Below are 24,536 nucleotides of genomic sequence, written 5' to 3'. Positions count from 1 at the left end.
CAAGGAGAAGCCATATAACAGCCACCAGGGACTGATGCCTCTACTAAAACTTTGCTGTTAGGCCACAACCTCGCAGTGATGCACAGATATGCATCTGCATATGCAGATATGCGCATGGAGATGGGTTAATTTAGGTTATAAGAGCTAGCTAGCAATATGCTTACACTATTGGCCAAACAGTATTGCGAATAATATAGTTTCTGAGTGATTATTTTGGATCTAAGTGGCTGGGAATAAATGAGCAGCCACCCACAACAACTTATAAGCAAGGTTTGTCTGCTATAAGCACAGTTGAGCTTTTCAGTTGTTCATCTTACCAAATGCGTGATGCTTGACATATTTCTTTTTGTTTTCAGAATGTCTTATTCACAGAGATACAAATGAATAATATACTTCAATACTGTTTTAGTGTTATGAAGAATGTCTTAACACAAGAAAAATGATTGACAACCCAATATAAAAGGTTTAATAGATGGAAATAGAAAAGTTACAAGTTTCAAGTGAAAGTGAAGCTAGGTTCAAGGACTTTGTCGCACTACATCATGTAATTGAGCATACTCTTCTCTGCACTTCAGCATTCTCGCTGTTTTGCATATAGCTAAAAGGAGAGAGTTTGTGCCCTTAAAAAGGCATCTATGAATTTGCTTATCTATACTATGAGCATGCACATAACAATTTTATTCAAAAGTGAAAATTGAAAATAAATCCACAACCCACCAATAGTAGAATGTATAAATTGAGTGTATAATATAATGGCAATAGAAAGAATCAAGTGTAATAACATGGATACATTTCACAGATCATTGGTTAAAGGAAGGAGTTTGTTGCAAAAGAGAACATTCTGTATTACTTATCAGTCTGACAAAGATGTAGTCATCCCTGAAGTTACAGAATTTGGATGTCTGTGTATCTCTGGAAATGAGGACAGTAAAGAAGATACAGAGGACAGCACTGTGCAAAAATGTTCTTAGTGAATTGTTCTGAGTAGCATTATGGTTTCTAAATGTATTATATGCAGTGTGATTGCATGGTATTTATACCTAAAAGGCTATTGAGTAATTTTGATAAGTTTAATGTAAGTGCCAGGTTTGATTAAATTAGTTTAAAAAAAATAAAATGTGTAGTCTGCGCAGAGTTTAAAAAAAAAAATAAAGGGTATTGGCTCTTGACCTAAAAGTTGTCATCTTTCCAGCTTACACACAGGCAAGGCAAGGGCATTGTGACCTGAAGGGATTTATTTGAAAAATCTTCTCCCCTACCGCAAAGCCAAAGTAAGTGCACTGTAAGAAGAAGCTTTATATTTGTAATGTTTGTTATGATTATAAGATGTTACTATTGCATTAGTTTTCCTGTTGCAAATGTCCTTTTATATTTTCTGCAATAAATTTTCAAAAATGCCAAAAAAGGAAGAAGCTTTAGTAGACCGCTAAGTGAGTCCACTCAGTGATCTAACAGAAAACATAACAAAGACTGAGTTGACATTCCTTATCTGTTACTAACATTTTTTTTCTTTACTATGGAGCATATGTCAGAGATGACACATAGTTTCTACACAATGATTACTATTAGTCTTAAACAAATAACTGTGGCCATTCATAGCACATAGGGAGTTCAGAAATTTATACATTTAAATAATCATAGTATATGAACCTTCAGAAACTCTTTCTCTTAATACCCAGAGGAGACAACAGACATTTGGTTGTCTTCTAGCAGGAAGAAAACAATACTGTCAAATCTTTCAAGGAAGGTGGTGTCTTACAAGGTGAGAATCTCTTCTCTACAGCTTATTTTAGAGAGTATTATTTGTAATTATTAATTTATTATTTTATTACTATTATTATTTATTATGTAGGGATGCAATGGCCATGATACACCTGTTGAAATTAGAGGGCAAGCTTATGGAGTTGGTTCTCGCTCCACCTTTATTCAAGTTCTGGGAATCTCACATGAGACATTTCATTTTATGTTTTTCATATTTTTTTATTATTTTGTTAAACAAAAGTATAATTTTCACCCATTTGGGTCTAATAGTCAAGAATAGCCACCTTTGTTTTAAATGACTGTCTCATCATCTAAGCTTTTATTTTTTATTTGTTCTAATTTTCTTAAAAATATTCTCTCATTATTAATTTACTCTCTTTCTTGTTGCTAACAGTATTGAGATCAGTTGTAAAATTGTTTTACTCCCCAATAATTTCTCTAATATTTTCTCCTTTTCTTGTTTACTCAGACTCTGGCTTCACTGGTTGAATGCAGGTATTAGCAGGTGACTTATTTTATTTCTCATATCACTGAAAAACTTCCTATTTCTTCACAACATGGGTTCTTTACTTCTTTCCTCTGTGCTTTGCTAACTATGTTTACCTTCATTTTCTTTCCAGTCAAAGTACATCTTTGGGTCTAATCATTTTAATATTTATATCCTGATAGCTTGAGACTTGCCTCCATTAACCAGATGTTGATTGCATAGCAGAATGCTGATCCTTTTCCTGATATAAGAAAATCTCTTCTTGAAACTTACTATGGTTTAAGAAAAATTAGAGATTGCAGAACCAGTATTCAGTGTATTTGAGGACACTGTCTATTCCTATTTTTCTCATTTGTTCTGGTTCTTCCACTCATTTCAACAGTTCTCATAGACTTCAGGTACATGCATCTTCACTGAGCATGACAGGGCAATTTACTTGTGTCAGAATGCCTGGACATTGCTTTTCTTTATCTCAGTCATCTCATAACAAACAAAACTGTTCCTGTCAACATCACTGCTTCACCAACCCCAGTACAATGTACAGTATGTTCAAATCCACTGACTTCCTTCTGCTTTCACAACTATCAAGTAGAATTTCATGGAGGCTGAGGATTAACAGAAAGTATTTTGAAACATAGGAAATTCATAAGGCTTCACTCGGCTATCTAGTCTGTTTTAGAGATTTCTCAAATATTTCCAATAATATTTCAAGTATCATGGCACTAAACAGTCTCTTTCTTTCTTCTTTTGATACATTCATGAGAATGTGTGATCTGAGCTTTAAAATACTTTCTTATTTTTATGACCTTTTTATTATGTATTGAAAATAGTTTTATAATTTCTTACTTCAGTGTAAAAATCCTATTCTTAATGATAAATGTTTGCAATCCTAAATAATATAGCATGCTAGCTGTTTTTCATGTCTAATGGGATAAAACTAATAAATGATTCTTTTATATTATACATTTTTATGACATAATTGTGATTTTACTTTTCTAATATTCTAAAAAGATTCAAAACAAATTACAAGGTTTACTGCACTTACATCTTTTCCTGGTCCTACGAAGTATTAAAATCTTTCTTTAAAATACATAATTTTCTTCCTCCATCCTGACCCCAACCTGCTTCCAGTGCCCTGCCTGACAAACCAGATCTTTCAAGTTCCCATCCCCTCATCCCATCTATTGTTGCTGCCCCCTTTTCACCCAGAAGATCCCTTCTATTTTCCCCTTCCCATGGAAATTCCTATGTCCCTCCATAGACCCTCCTTGTTATCTGCCTTCTTTGGAGCTGTGGATTAGAGCATGCTTATTTTGTACTTTACTCCTAAAATGCACTTACGAGAGTGTACATTCCGTGTTTGCGTTTATGGGTCTGGGTGATCTTACTTACAATGATTTTTCCTAGTTCTATCTATTTGTCTGCAAATTTCAAGAACTCATTATTTTGTACAGTTGAGTCATGCTCCATGTGTAAATATACCACATTTTCCTTATCCATTCTTTGGTTGATGGGCAATTAAAATGTTTCCAGGTCTGGCTATTGTGAAAAATACTGCTATGAACAAAGTTGAGCAAGAGTGCTTGTGGTATGATTGAGCATCCTTTATGGGAATGCCCAAGATTGGTATAGGTGTGTTTTGAGGTAGAATGAGTCCCAGTTTTATGAGAAATTTGCTATATTGATTTTGAAAGTGGCTGTACAAGTTTGCGATCTTACCGGCAGAGGAGTCTTGATGGAGGCGGGTCTTCTATCAATCTGTTGATTTTATTGGTTAATTAATAAAGAAAACTGCTTGGCCTAATAGGTTAGAAAATAGGTGGGTGGAGTAGACAGAACAGGAAGAAGGAAGTGAGGTAGATGGCTCAGACAATTGCCCTGCCTCTGCAGCCAGATACGATGAAGCTCCAGCCCAAGATGGACGTATGCTAGAAACTAAATGGTAAGGCACCACTTCGTGGTGCTACACAGATTATTAGATATGGGTTAATCAAGATGTGAGTAAGAGGCTGAAAATAATGGGCCAGGCAGTATTTAAAAGAATACAATTTGTGTGTTGTTATTTCGGGGCATAAGCTAGCCGGTGGCCGGGAGCTGGGCAGGATGAAAAGCAGGCCTACCAGCAGCTCCACACTACAGTGTCTTCTCCTTACTCCACATCCTCTCCAACATAAGCTGTCCTCAGTGTTTTTGATCTTACTCATTCTGACAGATGTGAGATGGTATTTCAGAATTGTTTTTATTTGCTATTTCCTGATGAATAAGGATGTTGAAGCATTCTTGAAGTGTACTTCAGCTATTTCATAATTTTCTTTGGAGTATTCTGTTTAGATATGTACCCCATTTTTAAATTGGCTGCCATTCCCAGGTTAGAGAGAAACCTGATGCCAGGGAATCTCCCAGGAAACCAAAAGGAGGAACCCAGTCAAGACTCCTAGCATAAGTGGAAAGGGTACCTGAACTGACCATCTGTTTTGTTTCTGATTGGTGATTACCCTAATTGTCATCAGAGAGCATTCATCGAGTAACTGATGTTAAAAAGATGCAGAGGTTCACAGCCAAGTGAAGCACTGGGCAACCCCTAGGATTCCTACTGAAGAAAGGGAGGAAGGATTGTACTAGCTGTGTAGGGTCAAGGTCATAAATGAAGGAACCCACAGAAACAGCTGAACTGAGCTCCAGGTTGCTCGTGGACTCTAACCCAACAGTTATCGAGCCTGCATGGGAACAACCTAAGACCCCCACATGTGTCCGACAGTTGTGTAGCTGTCTGCCTGTGAGGTGCCTAGAAGTGAGATCCTGAACTGTCACTGGCTTTTGGGGACCTGTCCCCATGCTAGATTAGTTTGCACAGATTTGATACAGGGGAAGGAGCTTGGTCCTACCTCAACTTTTTGTACCATGATTTGTTCACAACGTGGTAAACCTGATGCTTTCTGAGTAGAGAAGGAGGAGGAGTGGATGGAGTGGGAGATAGATGGGAGGCAGGGGGATTAAAGAGAGGGAGAGAAAGGAGGGGAAACTGAGGTAGATATCTGAAATAAATGATAAAAAAATAAAATGCATAGTTTCAACATCTCTAAATAGAAATGGAGTGTTGTTTGTGTGCATATGTGAAAGTATGTATGTGAACAAATGTGTTTATGTACAAGCGTGCGTTCAGATAGGCTCAATGTGGAAACTAAGATACTTTCCTGTGTCACCGTTCATCTTATATTTCAGATAGATTCTCTCACTGAACCTATAACTCACTCACCATTTGGCCTAGGCTGGCTAATGAGCAAACCTCTATGACTGGTTGATTTCTGTTTCTTCATTTTCATGGCATTATGGCCACCTCAGCTCTTATGAGTACTGATGAACCAAACTTTATGCCTGCCCAGTGAACACTTCCTCTTCCCATCTGTCTCTCCAGCCCTACAAATGCATTTCAAGTATAAAAAGTATCCATTAAATTTTATGCATTACCAGTTAATGCCATAAAATCATGAAAAATAAAGCAACAAATGGCTATTAAAGTATGTCCAATTTCAGTCTCCATCCTCTTGCTGGTATCAGAAGGTAAAGAAAATGAACCTTTCTGGAGACCTACACATAAGCCTGAAATGGGAGAAAGGCAGAAACCTGCCTGGTCTCATTCACATCATTATTTTTTTCTTTACAGCATCTAAAAATGTGCACTAACCTTATCCTCTGCCTTCTCCAATTATTTCTGTCCGGCACTGGCCAGGATTTTCCTTGATTTTTTTTCCATCATTTGAGCAGTGAGATCATATTTATGCTCCCCCAAAATTTTTTTGACATCTATTACACCAATATTTCAGTGATATTCTTTGTAATATTCTAGGTCATAAAGATTTTAGGAGTTCTTTTAGATTAGAAGACAGAGGACATTTCTAGCCTCATAAAAATATCTAACTATTCTAAACTTTATAATGTGGAGAAAAATAGAGGATTTTAAAAGGTATGGCTGTACAATTTCTTATCAGGATCTAATTTGACATCATTTTTCCAGATTAATCTTGAAATAACTAAAAGGATATATTCTATAAAATAAAAATCTATGGTTTCACAGTTAACATGATTGTCCCTTATTCATTAGTTTGAATGATTATACAATACATGCCATGTTATCAACACTCAACAAAAAGTAATGTATTAATTAAAATTAAAGTAAAGTAATGTAGTAATCCATTAATGTACCAACTGTGTTCTAATTCTGATAATGTAGCCAGTGAATTTGAGAGAGTAAAATAAAGGGCAGATGGTTCACTTATTTTATTACATTTTACTTTTAAGGTGTCATTTATTGGAGAGTATTTTAGGTATCATAGGCTGTAGAAATTTGTTTATATAGGCATATAAATTTGATAGGGAAAACCTTGTTGGCCAATTTTTTTAAGAGGTGGAGCCCAGCTAAAAGCGTGGCGTTCTGGGACCCTAGGAAAAACCTGTGCACATCCCAGGTGCTCTCTCTCTGCGCATTTTCTGGAACACTGCTGTGCTTGGATTTCTAGTTTCCTGCTTCATGAGTTGTCCACTTATAATAAATAAAAACATAATTGTTGTATTCTTTAGCTAGCCCGGTTATTTCAACACTTGGTGGCCAATGAATTATTTTTAAGGTGTGGTTTTTTGGAGAGTATTTTAGAAATCATAGGTTGTAGAAATTTGCTTATATCGTCACATAAATTGGGATGGTAAACGTAAAAATATTCATTATAATATATGTCAATTTGACAATAAAAGTTTTAAAATGATACCAAAGCCCATTAGGTTCAGTGATCTAACATGATTCATTTTAATAAAATGAGTAATAAGTATTCCTCAGTCTTTTCCTTTATCCTCCTTGTTCTGGGACTATGAAGAATTTGATCTGATGTTTGTCTGAGTATTTTCCCTTTGGAGAAGATAAGAGCAAAAAAGAAAGCAACCAAATAAAAAACAAACATGAAAAACCAATACCATTGACATTATATAAATTCATTTTCATTGCCTTCCTAACAGTCCTGTTAATTTTTAAGTTTCAAAGACTCATGTTTCTCCTAAATATGACTTCTTGATACTTGCATAGACATTCCATTTATTATGAAAAAATTCCTTCATAATTACTCTCCCTCTTCCTTTTCATCACTCATCAAATTCACTCCCTTCTTAGAATTTTTATGCCATCTTTATTAACAAAATAAATCATTATTTTAGTAACCCTTAACTCATACTGAAATGAGATTTAAAATTGTAACTTGATAAACTGACTTAAAATAAACATATGTTTCCTTTATTTTCATGTTGCTCTCCTTTAAATTCATTAAGACTCCAGACATTTAACTACTAAGCTAATTTAACCACTAAAATTTATATTACAGGTTCTGAGGTTGAGAATGCTATTGGAGTTTCACTTAATCTATAACCTAAGGGCACACTAGATTTTATAATGTCCTATATTATGAAGAATGGTAAACAATGAGGAGTCAATTAATAAATAGTTCAATTCACATAGACCAAGAACGAACAAGAAGGATTATTTCATTCTACTTGTTGAGGGCACATATACCAACCTGTTCAGCATGGCTTAGTAGGTGGTCTTTCATAAGGACAAATGGAGTTTTCAGTTGCCTTATGCAGGGAAATATCTAAGGAGATAAAAGAGCTGATTGCTCACTACAGACATTGCTCTATCCAGTGTCCTCTAGCCTTGGTGTTCTCTACCAGCGAACATTGCCCTACTAACATACCGGTGTGAAGTGTTATGATCAGAAAGAAAACAAATGTGGAGGAGGATATTGGCTGGGCATCCAGAGCTCCAGGTGCCATAACTCAAGCATAATTGGATTGGAGAATCTTTAGTGTATATCTTAGAAACTACATGCAGATTTTGGGAAGCATCGGGTGAACATTAGGTACTTAACATTAACTTTCATTATTATACATGATAATATTACCAAACTAAAACCACAAGACTTTGCAATTTTACGTGAACCATAAAAAATTAGATGTTAACAATGAAGACTTCTGTGATATGGCTTTGTTCAGTTCCCTGACCATATAGTCTCCTGATCCTCCTGAACACAGTCAATACATGACAAACGTTGCAATCAGAAGAGTTAGAAGATCAAAAATTTGGGGGTGTCAATAATTCTTCCACTTATCAATCCTTTTAGATGTCATTTTGACATTGAACAAATCCACTTCTTCTTAGCAAAGTAAGACATGCATCATGGTTTTTTTTTTTATTTATTTATTTTTTTATTTTCTGTTGCTGAATTTTCAGGTTACTTCAATTACACCAGAAACATCTATTTTTCTATTTGCTTGGTTTCACTCTAAGTATATTATAGATGCTTTGCAAGCTAGAACTACATGTTTCTACTCATTGTTCTTTCCTCATTAACTAAAACAATGAAAATTACATAATATTTATAAATAAATATGTCTATATTATAAAGAAAATTAAGATTAGAGTGGTAGCTATAAATATGAACCAAATTATCCATATTTATACATAGATGATTAGGAAAATTTATTTACAAAAATTTACAGTAAAAATCTATTTTATTATTTTGGTTCCCGCAAAACAAATAAGCATAAAATTTTAAATATAATCTATTCATAGCTCTGAAGCAGTAATCTTATAATGATTTTCTTTTCCTAAAGTGGCTATACAATATATAATTTCAAAGATATTGTTATATATTTAGTGCTAAATTATTGAATGCTTTATTGTCACACAAAAATAGAAATATATAGTTACTTATTTGAAGATATGACATCATAATTTTTTTGAAAATATTATTTGGAATATGTTTAATGAACAGATTTGTTAATGGATGCATAATAAAATTGAAATATTTTAATGATATTTTTACCAAATGTTTAGGTACTGATTTAAAACTAAATTGGTGTACTGCTAACCATGAATATCATGAATCTAGCTAGTCAAGTTGTATTTTGTATTATTGATATTATAAACCTAGTATATATTTTATTTTGTTACTGATACTACACAAAAAAATGTTCACACTTAATGAAAATCAAGTCCCAAATTTTGTTCAGTTAAATGTAAAGGCATGTGTCTCATTTCTTATTCTCTTTGATTAGCCTTGATTAACATTATATTTACTTAGTAATTTAAATTTATATTTGAAGATTTCCTATACTTTCAATATTTTAGCAGATTTATTGCAGAAACAACCTATTTCATACTGAAGAAGTCTAAGAGAGCTATGTATTGAATAATAAATTAAAAGTGATACCTGATGTCACAATCCAGAGAAATTAAAATCCAAGGTGACAGTGATTTTTTATCTGTTCCCTTTACTCTCTGTTTTAGCTGCTTTTTCCCATTTTATGGCATGAATATTTTCAACTTTCTAATTCATAATTTTGATTTTATTGTAAAATATTTATTTTCCCATAAATGATGAGTCTTCTTTTTTTATTTGTTCCTTTCCCTCCTTCTTTTTTCTTCATTTAAACTTTCAAGTGATGAGCAATGTTTTCCTTAATATATTCAAGAATCAGGATATATTTACATTGTACAAAAGGATTGAAAACTTATAAACATTCTCTCAGAGTTAATAACCAGTTGTATTACAAAACATTTCATCTACCAAGTAATGAAATATTTTGTCTGAACTCAGCTCTTACGATTATGTTTCTTATTATGTTACCTAAAACAAAAAAATTGGAAAGGATTTGTTATCTTTGAATAGAAAAAAATAACATAACTCATAAGAAACATTATAATTTTGTTTTACTTATATATTAATGAAAATGCTTGCTAGTATGGGCATCCAATATTCTTTTCAAGAAGGCTAGCATCTTCTTAATTTTATTGTTTTCATCGTAATTGATATACAGTTGTTATTGGATCTGAGGAAAATTGTTTTTTAATGTTTGAAAAAAGTGACTGTTTTTCCATAAATATTTTCTAACTTAACTAATGTAATATTCACTCTAAAACACCTTTATTCACTAACTCATAGTATAACTGCATAAATGTGAACACATTAATTTTTATGATAGTGATAGCTGCAGAAAAAATATTCCCTGTGTTTTGAAAAGCCATTTATATATTTCAGCACTCTCCATCATAGTTTATGTTAAAAATGTTTGTGTTGGTACATGCTATATTATTGCCTTGTATTTCCTTTCCATGTCAACATGTTTATTCTGGATCTCCAGCGCTGTCAATTGATTTCTTTTGTTTGTTGCTGTTGTTTGTTGTTTGTTTCTTAAGAAAGCAAATCTGTCACTTCGGACTCATTAAAACTTTCTCCTTCCTCTGCATAGAATGCGTGGTCTTGAGGGATGTGGTTTGATGGAGAAGTTCCATTTAGGACTGAATTCTTCAAAGTCTCTTCCGTTTTGTACGACGTTAAGTTGTGAAACTCTCTTTTAATTTCCTTCTACTCTGAGAAACTTCTTTGATGAAAGTTGATTAAGGCATTGGTCTATGCAGATAGTCATATTATTAGGAGTCATATTATCATTACACTACTTTTTCAGAGTAATGGCAGTATATTTTCCTCTAAGCCTATGCCTTATAGTCTCAGGTTTCTGGCCACTTGAGTGAGCAGTGTTAGATGTGAGTTCTATCACATGGAGTGAGACTTTAATCCACTTATGAAAAATATTGTTTACTTCCATATAATTAATGCTACTATAACACCAGTATATCTTGCATTTATGTTATTGTTGTGGAAAACAGGGTTTGTAGCTAAGTGAAACTGATGATTGTATTTTCCTCTTGAATCATATAGAATAACCTGTGCTATCCAATATATTTTTATACAGAAAATATGAGAATATAAAATAAACTCTGCTAGGAATATTCAACTTGGCTGCTGTTTGAATTGCATAGAAGCTATATACATTAAGCAGAATCCGTATTTTGATACTTAGTAGAGTACATGTGATAGCTATAGTTTAACTAAGAAAAGAAACAGATGGAATAACCTACTGAAAATACGGCATATTCATCAATGATATAAACTCATCCTAGTAATTCATATTTCAAAAGCATAGTATGTTCTTTTACTTTTCAATTTTTTTCAAATTTAGGTATCACGCTTCCCACAATAGTTGCATCCAAGCTAACTATCTTCCTAGTGTTAAGTTGGAAATGATTAATTGTAACTGAGTAGCACAGAAGGTAAAAAGTACTTTAAAATATAGCATGTTTACTCTGAGAGGTCATTTTGGAACTTTTTCCTCCAAAGCTGAGAAATCTGGGTAGGTCACAGCAATATGAACTGATTAATATGGTTCTCAAAATGTGTATGGATTCATATTCCTGTAGCATGAACCCAAAGTGAATGACAAGAAGGGAATCATCTAACACCAGATTGATTGCTGAATTCCCCAAACAAATGCCTGGAAAGAGAAAGTTGAAAGGTTAAAATTGGTGCAGTGTTTATTGCAAAAGCTTAAAGAAAATTTTAAGAGGTAACCATTAATTAATTAATGTAATTGTCTTTAGCAGGGTTAAAATATACACTGAACTAACAAAAAGGGAAATACAAAGATTTACATAAAAGACATGAAACTTGGAAATCTATATTAGGACAATATAATGTTAATAAGATATTGTTGTGCTACTAGTGATGTTTCCAAATATATGTACAATTTGGGAATTTTATAGATTCATCTAATGTATCTTGATAAAATCTCACTCCTCAAATGAATATAAAAGATAATTATCCAACTCTTTAGAACATTAGTTTGAAGACAAATCAGCAGCCAAACACAGTCAACAAATAGCACCATAACCTTGCAAAATAGCTATTAATTTCACAGTCCTCAGATATCGCTGATGTCATCATGCTGTGTATGAACAACCACACACCAAATTCCAGGCAAGTCACTGAGGCTGACTAGAGCTATCAATTTCTCATAGCACCATAATGCATGGGAAAGGTTCAAAACTGTCATTGTACAAGCTTAAAAGACACACTGAGAGTTCTTTTATCCATCCCCCTTCTATAAGAGCAAACATTGCCTTTTTGCTTCTCTGAGCTAGTCATAGAGCTCTTGTTCTTTATTCTCATCAGATTTAAGTAAAACAATATTTAACTTCAAGGAGCTTGTGCACAGAGAAGACTAAAGTGATTACCACACCTGGAACATGGCATCAATCAAAGGAACTTACACATGCTGAGAAAAATCAAGGATGGATCAACATCATCTAATGATAGTAGTAGTTGCTGTATAGAGAATACACCAGTTGCTAAATACGTCTCTGACTGCTACTCGGCCATGGAAAAACAATCAAACAATAAATTTCTTGCTGAAATGAATTTATGCCAAGTTACATATCTATAAAACATCCACTATCAAAATACTATAATCACATTAAACTTTAGTGATTTCTTATCCAAGTTAAATATTCAGTCTTGTTTTTATTTACTTGAATATGCTTCTTAAAGCTCTTAGATATAACAAACTAGACTAAATATGGTCATTGTTTCTAGACACAGAATTAAGTTTTCACAGAAACTCCAACTTTCTTAAACTTTGTTTTTGATGCAATTTTATATTTATTATCTGTATGCCTGCATGTATGTGGTTTATGGGGCAGAGAGCATGAACATGTGAGCACTGTCACTGTGGAAGCTGGAAGAGGACCTCAAATCCCTGAAGTTGTGGACAGAACTCAGGTCCTCTGAAACAGCCATAAGCAGCTTAATCAATGAACGATCTCTTTAACTTCAGAACCTACACCTCTACTGTATTTCTCCTCAAGCTGATACCAGGGACGTTTTGAGAATTTCAGTGCCAACACTTCCCATAACTTAACAAGCCCAATTTCTCTAGCAATCATTTCATTTATCAATTCTCCGGTGGTTATTAACCTATCTCATAACCCTATTACTAAAATTTATTTTAGGAAGTCACTGCTGATATAAGTTATTCTGATAATTCAGAATAAGCAAAAGAGAAAAAGTTATGGCTTTTAAATCGATACATGGTGAAAGATTGAGCAAAGACAATACCTCTACAAGTTTGTGCATGGCTTGTGGGGATTAAAGGAATGAAGACAACTGTGAGAGATGGCAGCAGCACCTTTCCAAACAGGGAAAGAGTTGAGATATTTTCAATACTTATCTTTCTGAAGGTGTGGGAGGAGTAACCAAGAACCTTAATTTGTAAGTATGTTATTTTATGTGACATACGACTCACTGTCATAATTAAAGACATTTAGCTGCCAGTCCAAATTTGGGGAAGACAAATGGAGTAATCATACTAATCAATGGAGGTCATGAGATATTAAGAGTTATTTCGACCTCTAGCGCACCCAAATCCTTTCATGGAACCAGCAACCCAATGAGGGTTTAACTTAGCTGGGCCAGTGAAGGCAAGGTGTGCAAGTTTTTTCTTAAATTAGAAAAACTTTTTTTTGCTTGAAGAATCTTGTCTGCCCAAGGACCTAGCTGGGGGCGTCTTCCTGGACACCTGGGAACCCCTCTAGGGTCAAGTCTCTGCCAACCCTAGAATGGCTCCCTTAAGTAAGATATATAATTCCTTGTTCCCATATCCACCCTTCCTATATCCCAACCATCCTATTCCCCCAAGCTCTGACCATCCTACACTTCACACTTTTCTCTCCCCCTCCCCCCCTCCCCCCATCCCACCCCATCCCCATGTTCCCATTTTTTGTCCGGCAATCTTGTCTACTTCCAGTATCCAGGAGGATAATTTATGTTTTTCTTTGGGTTCACCTTCTTAAATAGCTTCTCTAGGATTTTTTTACGAATTATAGGCTCGATGTCCTTGCCAGAAATGTACAGATCCTATTGCCATACTCATGAATATCTTGCATATCACCATAGAACCTTCACCTGGCATCGGATGGAGAAAATGACAGAGCCCCACATAGGAGCACCGGACTGAGCTCCCAAGGTCCCGATGAGGAGCAAAAGGAGGGAGATCATGAGCAAGGAAGTCAGGACCGTGAGGAGTGCCTTTACCCATTGAGACGGTGGGACAGATCTAACGGGAGACCACCAGGTCCAGTTGGAATGGGACTGATGGAACAGGGGACCAAACCGGACTCTCTGAATGTGGCTGACGGTGGAGGAGGACTGAGAAACCAAGGACAACGGCGATGAGCATGAACTCTACAGCATGGACGGGCTCACTGTGAGCCTTGTCAGTTTGGTTGCTCACCTTCCTGGACTTAGGGGGAGCTGGGAGGACCTTGGACTTAACATAGGGAAGGGAACCCTGATGGCTCTTTGTTTTTGGAGAGGGGTGGAGTGGGGGTATGGGTGGAAGGGAGGGGAGGAAAGGGGGAGGAGGAGGGAAGGAGATGGAAATCTTTAATAAAAAAAAATGAGGAAAAAAAGATAAATAAAAATAAATAAATAAAAACAAAAACAGAATCTTGTCTGACAAGAAGAATGCTGACATTTCACCGAATCCTGCATACAGCAGTGACAAAACAATAAACACGCGACAATTCCTGTTCTTATTTATCAGTATTAAACATTCACCAAAGCCAAATGAAATGTAAAATCAAGGGAATGCACAGTGCATGGCATAGACACACAGGATACATGGGGGGGGGGGGCAAGACTTCACAGAGAGTGACCCACACACATGCACATGGCATGAATAGTGTGTTGTATGTTGTGTGTTGTATATGTGAACATCTGTGGCATTGCTCTTTTCCTCCTACCTTGTTTGAGAAAGGCTGTTTTCTATAACTGGTAGTGGATTCATGAGGCCTCTGAGGTCTCTCCTTCCATGATTTCCCATCTCATAATAGATGTACTTGGACTGATGCATGGATGCTCTCCTGCCTGGATTCGATCAAGTCTTCTGAAGATCAAGTTCTCATACTTTTGCAGCAATCTCTCCATCCCATATTTACATTTTGTCCCTTTCACGTCACAGTATTTTGGGGGAACTAAAGATTTACATGTAATATTTTAGTTATATAATTAAATAATTTTTTTAGATCTGTCGCTGGTCAAAATTATAATTCCCTAGTATGGCTTGTTCCATTTTGGAAATTTAACAAAATTTTGAGTGACTGTGTACAGATAACAAAATATAAAAAGCTGGGAACATGTTCTAGGAATCTGATTGTCCATAAGAATAATCGCCTCTGATTTAATACCTGATTGTTATTTAGCTGGGATGTCTTTTTTTTTTTTTGTATTTGCTACAACAAAGACATACATCTCTTGAAACTCTGAACTGAATCTCTAGTTCCTCTACATTACTATATCATTTTGTCTTTTGAAAGGTTATAATTGTCCTACTTCTATGATATAAATATCTTCATTACTTCTCCATTTACTCTCATGGATACTTTCTTGGTATTGAGAGCTTAGCAGCAGTTCAACGTATTCTATGAAACTTGTTATGAACATTGCTTTTCTCCGACATATCATTTTTTTGTTCTTTTGTAGGAACTATCACTGTATTTTCATTTTATGCATATTAAAGAAGATACAGATACAAGAGTTGTTTTTAGAAAATAACTGAAAGACTGATTAGTGACAGAGTTCGTGGAACACTTAGCTATCAAAGGAATCAAGCTGCACGAAAGAAGTGAACCTGAGACCCTGGAAAAGGAATTAGCATCCTCCATGGATTTGTTTCTTTAGGGTTTTATAGAGATTAGCAGCTTGGTTCTAAATCATTGCACTGATCCTCTAAAATTTACTTTTTTATAAGTTTTAAGTTATCCCACATAAAAAGAAAGCAAAGGACATTTTTTTCTGTAAAAAAATAATTGTTTGATTTCTTTAATCAATGTGTCTCCTAACAATGAGACAGAAATGCTGTTTGCTGTCATAAAAGGACCAAAAAATAACTCATGACTTAACAAACCTAAGTATTTATTTTTCATAACAGAAGAGTGGCTAAGAAATTAGAAGTTATAATGGAATGTTCTATAAAAGTGAAAATAAATGTTAAGTCATACTATCCAATTTTAGCATATTTGAAAATGCTAATGTGGGATATCGGAATTAGTAAGACATACACAAATACTTTAAAATTTCTTGGATTAAAATTTGCAGAGAAGCAAATTTATGTGTGGTAACACTGCAGTTGTGCAGTGTCATGGACAAGAAAGAGAAGAAGGCTTCAGAAAAGAAAGAATGGAAACTAATCTGCCCACCTCTAGTAACAAATACAGTTGGTTATCTAATGTGAAACATAAATTTTTATTTATGTAGCCTTCTCTCATATCTTTACTGCAGTTTCCCATCTTGGAAGAGAACTTCTCTCCTCTAAGTCCCTCTAGTTCACTCCGTATTCAGATCCACTCCTCCTCTTTCTTCCCCTCAGAAAAGAGCAGGGCTCCTATGGATATCAATCACACATGGCATAGCAAGACCATTCATATCTCTCTTAGTAAAGCTGGATGTAGATGAGAAAGAGTCCCCAAATCAAGCAAAATAATCAGAGACACTCCCTACTCCCACTGTTAGGAATCGCACAAGACTAAGCTAAACAACTGTGAAACATATGCAGAGGATGTAAACCAGACCCATGCAGGCATCCTGATTGCTTGTTTATCTCTATAGCCTAACTCACGTTTGGGAATGTTCACGCTTTTACAGGAAGAATATTAAAGTATCTATGTTATGGTATCATTTGTCTTAAGACTTTGAGAGAACACCTATATGTATTTACTCAAAACTGTGTTTAGTATTTAAGAACCAGTTACTGTACAGTAGAACACCTTAGAAAACTCAGATAACAAGACAAAAGGTATCTGTTTACAAAGGTTACAGAATCCTTTACAAAATATATCAGTGACCACACAGACCATACAATGGTACTCCTTGCAATCTCCTCAGATTTAACTGCAAATTTAGCTTCATATGAAAACTATATATAAATGTTTATAATTTTTCTTATCATTTTCAAAACCTAGAATCCTATAAGATGTTCTTTAGTAAGTGAATTGATAATACACATCAGGCAATGGAATACTATTTAGCAATGATTAAGTCACAAAGCACATGGAAGAATATTAAATCTTACTATTAATAGAAGACAATACAGTATGAAAATGCAGTGGAGTCTGTTTTCATGCCCTTATGATCAATGACAATTTATGACTGCTTATTGTGGTAGAGTCAGAGGAGATTAATTAGTACTTTCTCAACTTTAACTAATTAGAATACTTGCTTTTGAGGCAATAACCCCCTTGGATTTATGCATTTCTTTGTGTTAGTTCATAATCAGGGTTCACAGTTCCTTCTGCAACTTCAACTAAGTATTTCTGGGATAGGAGTGGAGAAGTAAGAAGTCAAAAGAGGGTAATAATGTGTAATATAACTACCTTACAGTGGTGTGAGTTGAATTTCAATGGCAAATGAATAGCCAAAGCCTCACAGACATTCACATAAAATGGGATCTCAGTTGACATTTTACATCTCAAATGTCTGGGCTTTTGTTTTTATGAGGTAAGAAAACACAGCTTCTGATGATATTATAAGAAGTCAATGAAGAGATAATTTAAGAATCTTGTAAAACTCAGTCACAGATTCAATTGTAGTATCAATAGCAGACTCTTATTGCTGTTTAATATCAATTTATTAGTGTGATATTATACACTTATTGGATAATTTCTAAGCAAATAAACATTTTGGGTAACAATTGCTAGTGCCATATTCACCAGTTTAAATGCTTATTTCATTTTATTTATTCTATTTTAATATGATACTAGCAATTAAAACTATAATAAATGTGATAGTTTTTTATATTTGCAGAGTAAAATATGATAATTTGGAACATGTATACTTTTTGGTTTTTTGAAGCCTGTCTTGGAGCTAGCTCTTATAGACTAGGCTGGCTTTGAACTCACATAGATTCACCTGCCCTGCCTCCTGAGTGCTAGGATTAAATGGTGTGCTACCACCACCAGGTAAAACATGTATACTCTTAATTAACCAAACAGGTTAAGCAGCTTTTCCATCTCCTTGAACAGTTATAATGCCCTAGTCTTGGTAAATTTTGAACTGTTCCTTTTTTGTCTTTAACAAGCAGACAATCAATACTTGTAAACTCTAATCAACTAGCTTTGGAATGAAACACAGAAAACAGCTCAGTCTGGGGTACCTAAAAACAATTGATACATTTACAACACAACTCCTAAACCTAACACTCAGAAGACAGGTCTGAAAGTTTATAAGAGCCAGAGGCAAGGACATCTACTGTGAGATAGTGTCTTCTTTATATTACAAGAAGTATGCACCTGCTGGGCAGTAGTGGTGCACAACATTAATTGCAGCAGAGAGGAGGCAGAGGCAGGTGCATTTCTGTGAGTTCTAGGCCAGCTTGATCTACAAAGCAGCTGCCATGACAGAAATTCTGTCTCAAACAAAATCAAAAACAAAAACAAAAGCAAAAAATAAAGAAGACTGAATCCATAATATTAATCAATATGATTATCTAAACAAGACTCAAACATTGGCAACACTAGTTGACATGCAATCATGCTTGAGAAAAGACTCACACGAGCATAGATGAAGGAGTGACCTTGCTCTGTTCCCCCAACCTTGAGTCCTTAGAGCCATACAGTTACTCTTTGCTCTAGCAGTCAAATTCACATAGAGTCAATCCCACAAAACTACCTGCTAACAGATTACATAGAAATTTCTATAGAAGACCTGGGACTACCAGGAAGGCAGCATGTCCGACCTTTACTAACAAACAAAGCTGGTTATCACAAAAGAGATTAGATGAGGAGAGTGGGTGAATCCAGGATTTGGGGATGTTTTGTAACTTTATTTAATCGTTGGCAATGTCAGGTACTTCCCCTTAAATGCTGGCTCTTTGCTGGCTGGCATCACCTGTTCCAGAGTACAGATTTGCCAGGTTCCACCTGCACTCTTTGTGAATCTGATATGCATATTATCAATGTCCTTGCCTATGGCATTTTCCAACTATGTCTGCAAAAATTAGAAACCTTGTGAAGATCGGCCCTTACTCTTCTTATTCTTCTTCATCTTCTTCTCCTCACTACTTCTTCTATTTTTCCCCTTACTCTTTTTTCTTTTCCTTATTCTTCTCCTTATTCTTCCTTTCCTCTGCACCCTTTAACTTCACTTTTTTCCTTTGCACGAAAAATAAAGAAGATGAAGAGGTTACATGCTTGACTTAGGTCCTCTCCTGCCATAGATACTCAATTCTGAGCCCTAAAGAGGTACTGAGGTTGCTATTCAAGGCCCCTGATAGGAGAATAATTCTTTCTTAGTGATATGTCCCCAAATTGGTTACACAGCACCAATGGTCAGCCCTAATGATATACTTAAGAAAAACAGTAACTAGATTCGGCAGATTATATTTATATACTTATATGCATGTATATGTTTATGTGTAATGATAAAAATTAAAGAACAAGCTAACATAAATTTGAAAAATAGGTGGAAAATTGGAGATAATGGAAGGAGAGAAGGAAGAGCAATGATTTAAATACATATATAAATTTCTCATATATAAATTTCTTAAAGTAAAGTAGAAATAATCCTGCAATTGTTTCTTCTCACTACTTACATTCCTTAGAACAGCTAATTATGTTCTTTCATACATAATGTCTTAGCTTATGTTCTAGTTGATACAAGACTTACCATCATCATATGATTTCCACAAAAGCATGGCCCTTCCTTCACTTTCAATTGGCTTATTTGTTATAACACTTACATTCTTCACCCTTCATTCCCACGACCTTTTCATTCCAAGTTTTTACTTTAACATCAACTTAGTCTCTACTACACTTTCTATTTGCCAGATTACTTGCCTAGTGCTGTTGATCCTCCTCACCCTAACCCTAATTCTAATCTTTTCTTTCATTCTTATTTTTATTTTAGTTTTTTTTTTTCAAGACAGTTTTTCTCCATAGTTTTGGAGCCTGTTCTGGAACTAGCTCTTGTGGACGAGACTGGCCTCGAACTTACAGAGATCCAACTACCTCTGCCTCCCAAGTGCTGGGATTAAGGCATGTATCACCACTGCCCAGATGTTAATTTGTTTTAAATCCCTCAGGCAAAGTCAGATTGAGCCACAGTTCATGATGTACTTCTGGGACCCTAGAGTTCGGGCTCTGGATCTCCTTGTCTTATTCATAGACACTGCACCAACACTCCCCCACCACACCCCCAGATACCAAGCTACATAGTGGCCTATCATCAGCTTACATTCTGCCAATGATTTTTAGATGGAAATGCAGCCTACTTTTCCTTTTTTTTCTTTCTTTCTTTCTTTTTTTAATCTGCTTTTCATTCCCAGTGTATAATCACAGCCATGCTAAACTCTCCCTCCACTGCTGGGTCCCACTCTGTCTTGTAGGCTCTTCTCTGGTTCCTGCTGGGTGACGTAATGGTCACGCTGTCTCATTCTTGGTCCCTCCCTCCTCCCCCGCCCAGTCTGCCTAGCACTGCAGTGGCAGAATCTGTCTCTCTTCTATCTGTTTCTGCTACTGCTGCGCTGTGGGAGAAAATCATAAACCTAGACCTTCTAACAACCCACTTCCCAACTTGCTGTCAGGACGCTGGGACAACTGGTAGGATCTCCTCTGACATTTCCCACTAGCTAGGTTCTCGGGCTTTGTCCTAGCACTGCACTTACTGAGAGGTGCATTTGTTTTTCAGGTCCAGGGCCCCTTGGATCTATAAATCCTTTGAGGATACTGTTCTCGTCCAGCCTAGTGCCTCCTTGACGACTGCCCTTTCTTGACCCCCTTTATCTTGTGGACAAATGGATAATGGCCCAAGGCAGTTGTTTATTTTTCTGCCTCACTCGTGGAAAACAGGCAGACATTTCTAACTTCTACCAGCCCACGGTTAAATTTGTGAACAGTTAAACCACATGGACAACCATGGTTGCGTCCATTTTCTTTGACCTTAACAAAGGGAGGAGCCAGAGACTAATGAAGTTTCACCCCTAGTCAAAGAGTGCTGACATCATGTTCTCTGCATTAGGTACTGCCCCAGCCATATACATGACCTGCCACTTTTAAGACTCTTACCAAAATACTGTATATGTAATTCAACCCTGCTTTAAAATATATTAAGTTGTTTTTCACTATTATCACTTCTACCGTTAAGCTTCTATTGCAAACAGTTTTTTTCTTCTTTGTCTTTTACCAATATAAATGTCACCTTTAAGTTAAAACCCAATACCGTCAATTTTGGACTCAGCTCTCCAGCCAGATTCTAAACTGTAGTTATAACTCATCTATACCCGATAAACAGCTCTCTACTGCTCAGAGATCTGGGGAATATGGCATTTAAAAGTTTAATTATTAAAAGACTTTCATAACAGAGAGACAGGTTGGCTCCTAGCAGAACCACTCTACTTCCCCCAAAGAAGACAGAAGACAGATGGGCACAGAACATTGTCCAGTCACGATTCACTTCATCAAGTGAAAGTGTTAACCACTGGGCAGATCTGCCTTTCATCTAAACTGAAGATCTCCATATGTGGATAATCTAATAGAATTGATTGCCTAGCTGCTCAGGCCGAGGTAAGTTTGTTTTCCTAGAGATTTCCTAATCCCCAGGATCTTCTAAAACCTGGCAAGCCCTGTGCTAAGCTGCAAAAGGCAAATACAACCTTCAACAGCCATGGAAGACCCTGAGGAGAGGCTCTAGGAAGACAAACGAGTAAGTTCTCTCTTGTTTTTTAATCAATAACTCCTCAAGTAAAATTTTATCCTTCTCAAAGATCTATGAAGCAGTTTGACAGCTGAGAGGTTTTCTCAGTTTAAAACAATAACCTCACCAAACAAATTCCAGTATAATTGTTAATATGTTGTAAAGAATTGGTGTTTTAAGATATACAAATGGAAGTTATTTGTGTGTGTACATGCAAGATATAAAGGTGTGCAGACAAGTCCAAACTATTAAATTTCTCTCTAACACTGCTTTTCATAGTCTTAAGATATACAAATGCAAGTTATTAAATGTGTACCTGCAAGTTATAAAGGTGTGAGGACAATTACAAGTCATCAAATTTCTCTTTCATGATGCTTTTCATAGTCTTAAAGATACTTTTCTGAAATAAATATGTTGTTGTTTATACAATATATGTGTCTAAAAGTTATGTTTTCATAAACTCAAGAATTCTTGTGTGTTACATGGAGCCAAATTAAAGGATCTACCTTAAACAGGTCAGATACACCTCTCTCAATTTCCTGATCCTGTTTTTTTTTCTTCCTAAACTTAGCTTTATTGTCTGCTCTCCCAGCACCTTACCAGGTCCAAGAGACACCGGACAGTTACACACCACAAATCCGGATAGGAGTAAAGTGACCAGCACTCAGGGAGATACGCAGTGGGCAAGAAACAGAGACATGGATAGGCACACCATGTATAGTGGATATTTATTAAGTGGGTTATGGAAAGGAAGGGGGAGAAGGAAAAGAGCAGGGGGAGGAGAAAGACACAGAGAGGAGAGAGAGAGAGAGAGAGAGAGAGAGAGAGAGAGAGAGAGAGAGAAGAGGGAAGGGAGAGACAGAAGCTGTCTCTCTGAGAGGAAGACAGAAAAGAGAGAGATTCAGGCTGGAAGCTGAAGATCAGCCTGCCTCAGCAGATGGGGAGGGAGTGGGCGTGGCTTGTCTCTTAAAGAGACAGGACAGATCATTACATTTGCCTCCCTTAGAAAGAAAAACATTTAATTGGGGCTTGCTTACAATTCAGAGGTTTTAGTCCATTAACATATGATAGGACAAGGTGACTTGCAGACAGACATGGAATTATAGAAGGAGCTGAATTTTTTACATCTTGACTTGCAAAGAACAGGAAGTAGTCTAAGACATGAAGCGTGGCTTTAGCATATATGAGACCTCAAAGGCCATTTCCACAGTAGCACACATTCTTGAACAAGGCCATACCTACTATAAAAAGGCACGCTTCTAATAGTGCCACTTCTTACATCTAAACTACCATACTGTGATTATATTTATTTGATAACACACTTATAAAATGGCCTGAATTTCAGTCTTTATTCAACTAATATGTTGTCAGCACAACAAAAAGATTTGGCTATTTATTACCTTAGTCATTCTTTAAAAAGAAAATTTAAAAAAATTTAAAATGTCTAGAGGAACTATCAGTGTTCTAAACAAAATGTTAGCTAAATTGCACATCATTACTGAAGATCACATTACCAAGTACTTCTAAATAAAAACATCTTAAAATCAGTATGCATATCTAGCAAGTCAACTGTCTCATTTATAAAAAGTGCCTAGAGTTAATTTATCAATTTTGTTTTCTCTTCTGGTATTATTTCATCTTCAAATAACAGAAAATCTATAAACTCATACATAATTGAAATCACCACCTCATTTTTTTCACTTATGAACTTATTCATAAAAAATAATTTTAATGTATTGTGGCTAAGCCAAATAAAAACCAAAAGTTTTAAATCTCAATGAATAAAATCATTTTTTCATGGATGAAACTTTGGTTCTATTTATCAAACCCTATGATAGTCATGTCCCAAATTCAAGAACATTATGTGCCCTACCTATTCCTCTCAGGAAGAGTTTTAATTTCTTGTTCTGGGTTTTCTTTTAATACATTATTGAGTAAGCCATTTGTACTTAATTCTTTTATTTGTTTCATCTGCTAGCTTCTCAACTTGCTGTGCAGTTTCAACTGATGTGATATATCATGAGCTTTGGAAAAGAGAATGTGACCAAGACACAACTATTGCAAACATAGTTCCAAATATTTTGTTTAATGTCCACATTCTCAAAGTGAGTCATCAATGCAGTGACTACAGGAAGAAAGTATGTGTCTTGGGGGGGGGGGTCTTGTATGCTTCAAAATAGCATTTGTGACATCTGCCACTAAACTACAATTCCACTTCTGATCCAGCCTGTTAATGGAGTTTGAGGACCTAGGAAAGCTGCCTATAATTTCTTGGAATCAGAAAGTATACATCCCCTCATTATTCGGGCATGTATAAAAAATGAACACTGAGTAGAAAGCAGACAACAAAATGTACCAGAGAGATAGATTCTTATATCAGACACTGACAAAAATGTGCTAATACCAATCAAAACAAATGCACATATTTTCCTAAGATTAGGAAGGATATTTGAATAAGGGATTTATGTAGCCAACTCTGTGGTAGAGTACTTGTCAAATAATGAAACTTGCAGAGTAATGAGTGGTAGTGGAGAAAAGGCAACTAGTAGTTATTGAAGGAAAAATGACTATGAATATCTGTGGTACTTATTGAGAATAGAAAAAATGAAAACTAAATAAGCTAGGATAGATTTATTGGTTCACTTTTCATCCCTATTAAAAAATTA

The sequence above is a fragment of the Arvicola amphibius genome, chromosome 3, assembly GCF_903992535.2.
Source record: "Arvicola amphibius chromosome 3, mArvAmp1.2, whole genome shotgun sequence".
Taxonomy (NCBI): Eukaryota; Metazoa; Chordata; class Mammalia; order Rodentia; family Cricetidae; genus Arvicola; species Arvicola amphibius.
The sequence above is the reverse complement of the archived record's forward strand: the minus strand, read 5'-3'. Positions refer to the sequence as shown.